The following is a 7,110-nucleotide window of genomic DNA, read 5'->3' on the forward strand; positions in this document are numbered from 1 at the left end:
GCCCTGACCACCGCTTCTATCCTTATGATATTTTTCCCTGAAAAATTATCTCAGTTTTGTTCCACATTAGGACAACCCCCAACCCCAAACTTCTGAAACCTAAATGTTGTAACTGGGAGAGAAACATCGTTTCTGACCAGATTTCTTTCTATGACTATCTCTGAATTTGTCTACATATGCACCCGACTGCACAGTTGTTGCACCTGACTTCACAGCTGTAACTGCTGGTACTGCACAGTCCCAGCACCACACAGGTTGCTTCTGACCCTACTATGCAGTAGCAACGAACTCTTCATTATGGCAATGTAGTGTCTCATGTAGATGCACCCTCTGTGACTAAACTACGACACAGGAATAGATTCAATGGATTTTTCTGGGGGTGAAACATGAGCACTTTGGGGTTGGGTTCTTCCTTAACATACATTTGTATGTGTAAACCTCATATTGTGTATTCTCTGTTCTTGTCATCTTGATCCCTTACCCTTGCTCTGAAAAAAATATTATTCAGTAACAGCAATGCACTATTCACACAAACACATACTCGTGTGTATTCACATGCAAGCAGAGGCTAAATAAGCAGAGACATCTTCCATCAACACAGGTATCTCTTGTTATGCATTAGCTTCTGACTTCATATTGTTTGTGCACCAATAAGAAATTAGGGCATTTGGAATGGTGCTGTGCCAGCAATAGCTACAAATTATAGGCTCTCAACTAGAACTTGTTTAGCCAATGCAGAATCATGGTCGTACCTCCTCTATTTTCTTACTGTGAAAGGGAATCATTGCAAAAATATTATACAATGAGCTGGATTTCACCTTTTTCATCAACAAGAAAGTTATTTACATTAGTCAGGTCTGAGACACAGCCTAACAAACTATTATAGAATGCTATTTTTTATTTTAAATTAAATGTCAAGCTTAGTTATATAATGGTAGGTTAGGCCTAGCTGCCTGGCATTAAGTTCCATAAGAAACATAAGGAGTGTGGGGGGGTGGAGGGGAACAACCAATGAAACAAAAAAACCACTTAATTGAAGAATGAATGACTGTAGAATAGACAGACAAGTATTATTATTCCCAATCCATCCTGATGCCCTGCAGTAGTGTGACCTCCCTGATCCCTCAAAGGTATAGGTCAACATGAAAGAGAAAATGAAATAATACAGACAGATTTACAAACCTATGACAGATTCCTAATTCACCTCAGGGTTGTTGGTGGGGGGGAGGTGTTGTTTTTTTAATGTGCTCAAAATTTTCCATATAAAACAGCCCATACTCAAAATTAACTGAAATATAAATGCAGTTTTTTATAAAGTCCACAGTTATCTCTGGATCTTCTCTTATATCCAATCAACTCCATTAATTTAACCAAAGTAAGTATAGGAACTCAGGACTGCACAGTAACAGCCAAACATTAAGCAAGAGAGTGAAGAACTGGGCCCATCACTTGCCAAGCACAAATAAGACACAAGTCAAGTGAGAATTACTTTTATCTCCATTTACAGTTACAGAAACTTGTCCAAGAACATACAGATTGTGCAAGACAGAACAGCAAACTGAACTGAGCTCTTTTATGGCTTTCGCACCCTGCTCACTGGACCAGTTTCTCCCTATGAAAGGAGAAAGAAGCTCATGTCTTTGGACTCCCCAACTTCTGCTTCTCCACTGCATCATATCATTAAAAAAAAATTTAAAAACCCCATAACTGGTTTGGAGCCATTTTGTACTCAGCTTTGACCACACAGACATGACTTAAGACAACAAAAAAGCAGTTGACCCTCTATTCTCAAGTCACTTTCAGTTTTACAGGGTTTTTTAAAGAAAAACTTGTTAGTCTTGTGATATAAGATAAGACTGTCATCAAAGGACACCGGGGAGACATCTACACATGTACTTTACTTAGCTCTGCAGTAAAGTGTCACCGCCTACATGTGCAGTGCTATTAGGCTAAAGTAAACTAATTAACTCCACCATAAGATAGTACTGCCCAACACAGGTACTATCTTACAGCAGAGTTATTTACTCCACTGCAACACAAGTGTAGATGATGACTGGGGCTGGCTGGAGCATGAGGGTGCTATGGTGCGAAGGCAGACTGCTAGTACCCTTGTGCCCCAGCCAGGCCTTCTGCAGGACGGTGAACCAGGACAGAGCATCTCAAAACTGGCAGGCTGATCCCCAGGGCCCCCTGCCATCCACGGTTGCACCATCCCAGCTCAGTGTGATGCAGTTCTGGGCTCACTTGTAAACACTGCACCCAAAGCAATAAACTCCAGTGCAAACTATGCTGGATTTTATGATGTCACATTAATATCATGTGTATATGCAGTCAGGGAGTATTAGATCAGAAGTGTTTTCAGACAGAGTTGGGCTGCCTCAGCAGCCTAGAGTGTGTATAGCTGGTGACAGGTAGCATTAACATATATCCAGAGGTTTCATCACTGAGTTAAGCTAGAGAACTTCAATCCATTCATAAAAAAAATAAGACTCAGTGGTCAGCACCAGAAGTTAAACATGTCACCCAATACCCTACACACAACTATATTCAGGAAGAAAAAAATCAGTATATTTGGGATACCTGTCCATATCCGTAAGTGCAAAAAGCTAGTGACTTTGAAACGGCAGCCTGTTTTGCAGAGGAAGCATGCCCTAGCGTTTGTCAGATTTGAAGTGGAAAAGGTAAAATCAATAGTTTTATCTCAGTGAGGAGGAGGACAATTTCATCAGCCTAACAAATACAAATGAAATTTTCATATGGTCGTGACTTATCTACACAGATTTGATAGTCTTGAGAGTCAACAGAGCAGTTTAAATTTTGAAACATATGGCTTTTACAGCATCAGTTAATTTGGGCCCTTTTTACTATGAAAACATTTAAAACACCTGTCACTTTTAACTTATGAAGTTATTATCAAGTTCAGCTAGCAACTGAATATTGCATATTACAGAACTAATTAGTAACCAGTTTTCTAAAAATGTTAACTTTCTTAGGAAAGTGACAATAAGTCCTTTAATCTTCAAAAACTCTTTCAGTTTCTATTACTGACAAATCCATTCTCCCAAGTCACAGATGACAACCTATTTAACGTCACCTCTGCTTGACAAATTATCACTTATGCCACAAGAAGGCATATCCAGATGTTGATCTGCTGCTTATTCAACCACTGTAGGTTTCTAATTGGAATCAAGTAGTAGCGAATATTTCTGTAAGCATGAGCTGGTTGCCCATTTACTGAAGAAAAGTTAATAACTCTCTCAGAACTCTTTCACCCCATTTACTTATGGCGATTAGAGGAATACAAGGTTATATATCAGTAAGCAATTTTCCACTTTGATTTTTTTCCTGTTTAAGTCAATTGGACCCTATTCTAGCCTTGCTTTTGTGGGCCTACCTGCCTCAGCTTCATCAAAGTTATTCCTGATACGCAGAGGTCTAAATGATATCAGAATTAGTAGATTATGGGTGAAAACAAGCAGTTGTGGGATGCATTTTAGGTTCAGGTCGCTTAGTTTAAGCAACCTAAACCAAAGTGGGGAGCAGGGTGTGCAGGCGTTCTTCACTTGCCAGGAGTGCTGTGGCAAGGTAAACTTAAGTAAATCTGGGGGAATGGGCTGGTGGGATTGGAAGGCAGTTGGCAGGTCCATGGGTGTAGTCAGGGACTAAAACCAGCCCAGTCAGGGTCGGGGTGGGGGAGAAGGGGCTGCGGGGAGGTGAGAAGAAGGGTAAGAACAGAAAAGGTGGGGCTGTGATGAGCCACTGTGCTTTTTCAGACCTGGGGCTGTGTAATGAACACATACAAACATGTACTAGCTTGAGTTAACTCTTGCTAAATCAGGTTAACCCTTTATTGATCTGAAGTCGGTTCGCTTTGTTAGGTTGTTCTAAACGTAGTGCTTGTACATACCCTGTAAGAAAAATAGGCACCTTACTCAGGAAGAAAGCTGTGATATAAAGTGTAGGGGGGAGGAGGAAAGACTCTTTGTACATGTTACTCTCCTTGTGATCTGCCATATAGAAGTAAACCTTTTGTATTTTAACTGTGTCTATTTGCTTAATAATAAATGCCCTACATAAGAGTTTCTTCATAGTAAGTTGTCCATTAAGAGTTGATTCTACTCATCTTGAGTAACGCTTTGCGTATACCTTTTCCTGGAAATTGCTCACATGAAGTACGTGTTGCTCTGCACAAGAAGGAATGTCAGAAAGTTTCCTGGGCTGGGACTGTATCCACAGTCAAAAACTCCCTAATGCTGCTTACCAAAAGAGTCAGTTTAGAAGAGTCCCAGCAGCACCCACGATGCATTAAGGTTCCTTAACAGTGGTCAACTCACAGCACATGCATGAAGTCATTAACTGAATAAGTACTTTTGAAGCAGTGCTTAGTGCAATATTATTGATAAAGATGTGCCTTTGGCTTTAAAGAAAATTATCATGAGAGCTGAATGGAAATCCAGGGCTCCCCTCACTCCGTACCACCCCTTCAACATGAAGGAAAAGTTTTGAGTTTTTAGCTTTCTGTCATTCAACTGTTTCTGAGCTCCAGTCTTAGTGGAGTGTGCCAGTTGAGTGAGCACAATGACCTCAACTTGTAAGATGTTGGCATGCCAAGGGCGGACAGTGGTGCATCCGCGAGAAGCCCGATCTTTGCTGTGGCAGAGCAGCCCCAGCCCCTTCCCCATTGTCCACCCCAGGGTGCATGTGCCAAGCAAAATGCCTTCACATGCCATGCTCTGACATGTGCATCAGGGGTTGCCTACCCCTGTTCAAGAAGATCTTGGTGGTGAATCACTAGACTCCACTCCTCCCTCCAAGTCAGTATTGAAAGTATCCTCTAGGGTGTGGTTGAGGAAAATACTGTTGGCTTTGCACTCCTCCAGACATGACAAAACTATTTGCTGCTTAAAATTTTAGGACAACATGACTAAGAAGCCCAGACTCCTGGCCAAGTTCCACCTGGGATTATTACATTATGCCTGGTTGAAACCCCCCCTTCATTATTCCCCTTTACTTCCTGTCTTAAAACTGCTTTATGATGTTGCTGTTCAGTTAAATGGCTATTGACCACATGAGGAGATAGAAGAAGAGTTCTCCATTCTTTACCCCACAAGGATATTGGATGACCTAATTAACTAATGTTTATAAAGTGCTTTGAAAAATGGAGATACTCAGATGAAGAGAGCTACATAAATCCTAAGTATTATTTTATTACATCATATCTGCCTTCTTTAAAAATCAATACAACACATTTTTAGAGGCTAACAGTTCCCAGCCTGCGAGAAGATAAAAACCTTATCCCTTATAGCTTAAGACCATTCAACTGCTCCCTTCCCAATAACTTCTGGCAACAGCAGTGACTTCCAGATATTTATATAGTTAATCCTACTTTATCCACCAGCCCTGGTAGCCGGCATAATTTGGCAGAAAATGTGAAGCGCTCTTTTTAAGACATGCTGTGGTAAACCTCATCAATAAGTCTTCATTCCTCTCAAGACCTTGTGACAGATCACATTATAGGCAGCCATTATTTATGGCCAAAAGAACAACTGCAGCCATGATGATTCTGGGCTGATGTGCTAATGGTGGTGTCACTAAGAATATAACTTCTGCAGAACCAACAGTATAAGATGTATTTATGTAGCATTAACCCTACACCCTCCTCAAGGCTGGGAAGAAATGAGCTAGGGGAGACTTTCCCTGTAAGTAAGTGATTTGAAAGGAGATCAGCTAAAGCTGCAGTTGTTTAAGTTTAAATCAAAACCTAAATGTACAGTAAGTCAAGCAAGAAAAGCTCTTTAGTTTTTCCTAGTTGAGGGATATGAACCCAGCATGAATTAAGCTTTTATATTAAAGCTTTTCTGAAGTCTCACAAGATTAAATTCAACATTTTACAGCTCTGTTACTTAAACTATATATTTGAGATTAAAGTACACAGATGGCTGACACTACTCAAAAGGGAGAAGAATGTCCTTTTGTCATATAAAAAAGTCCATTACCAGCCTTTCGGTTTCTTCCATTTCTGCTAATCTTGGAACTCTATACCACCCGTAAACAAGGTAATTCACTCTATTATCACCACTTCAAGGGTGTTCTTTTCAAGCAGTAAAAAAGCCAAGGAAGAAACCGAAATTTAGCGCTTTGACAGATCTGCATGTACAGATCAAGACAAAAATTCTGAAGCATCAACATCAGTGCTGAATTGGGATCCACCAGACTCTGATATTGGCATTGACATGCAGCCAGATTTTTAACTGGTGTAAAACAAGAACAAAATGTAGCTACCTTAACTTGTGCTTACTGATAGCCCGGACCATGGCTTTGTGCATCACATGCAGTTTCTGAATGCACCACAGAGTGCAGGTGCGCTCCATCCTATGGGCTGCCGGTTGTCCATTACAGTGAAATTATCAGAAAAGTAATGTTGCCACTCATTCTGTAAACAAGTGACAGCACAGTTTTAGCTGCCTCATCGTGTGTCAAAACAGACTTGAGATCTCAGAAGCGTGTGCACTTTTTTGATGTCTGGAGAGCCTATTGCTAAAATAGAATTGCCTCGTTTAGAAACACTTTAAACGTTTTTAATCCTAAGCAATTACTAGATAAAGAGACATTACACTATAATATTAAAGGGAAAAAGTAGCCATTTCCGCCCTTAAACTCATTGTATTTCATTTTTTTAATTAAACCCCCTCCCCTCCAAAGCAAGTATCAAAGAATTGATTGAATGTGGGCATTAGAAAAGCTTGAGTCTATCATAATTTGCTTGAAATTACCATCCTCCTCAAAGAAGTAATGGACCTATACAAATAACCATTACTTGAGATGCTTGTTCACTTGAGGTTGTATAGGCTACTTAGTGGTTCTGAGGCATGCTGACTAATTAAGTTCCATCTCCTGTCCACTAGAGACTTAAAATCTGTAGCAGAAATGTTTGTGAGGAGGGGGAGAATAGGGAGGAAAATGGGAAAAATGGTCTTTCAGAGCAGCCAAAATGTATGATGTATAGCTATTTTCTTTTATGTAGGCAACTTGTGTAATAGAACACAGCTCAGCATGGACAAACAACGCTTCTGGAATACAAGAGTACAGAATACTTTTAGGTCTGAAGAA

The sequence above is a fragment of the Gavialis gangeticus genome, unplaced genomic scaffold (genome assembly GCF_001723915.1).
Source record: "Gavialis gangeticus isolate Ggan-Ray unplaced genomic scaffold, GavGan_comp1, whole genome shotgun sequence".
Taxonomy (NCBI): Eukaryota; Metazoa; Chordata; order Crocodylia; family Gavialidae; genus Gavialis; species Gavialis gangeticus.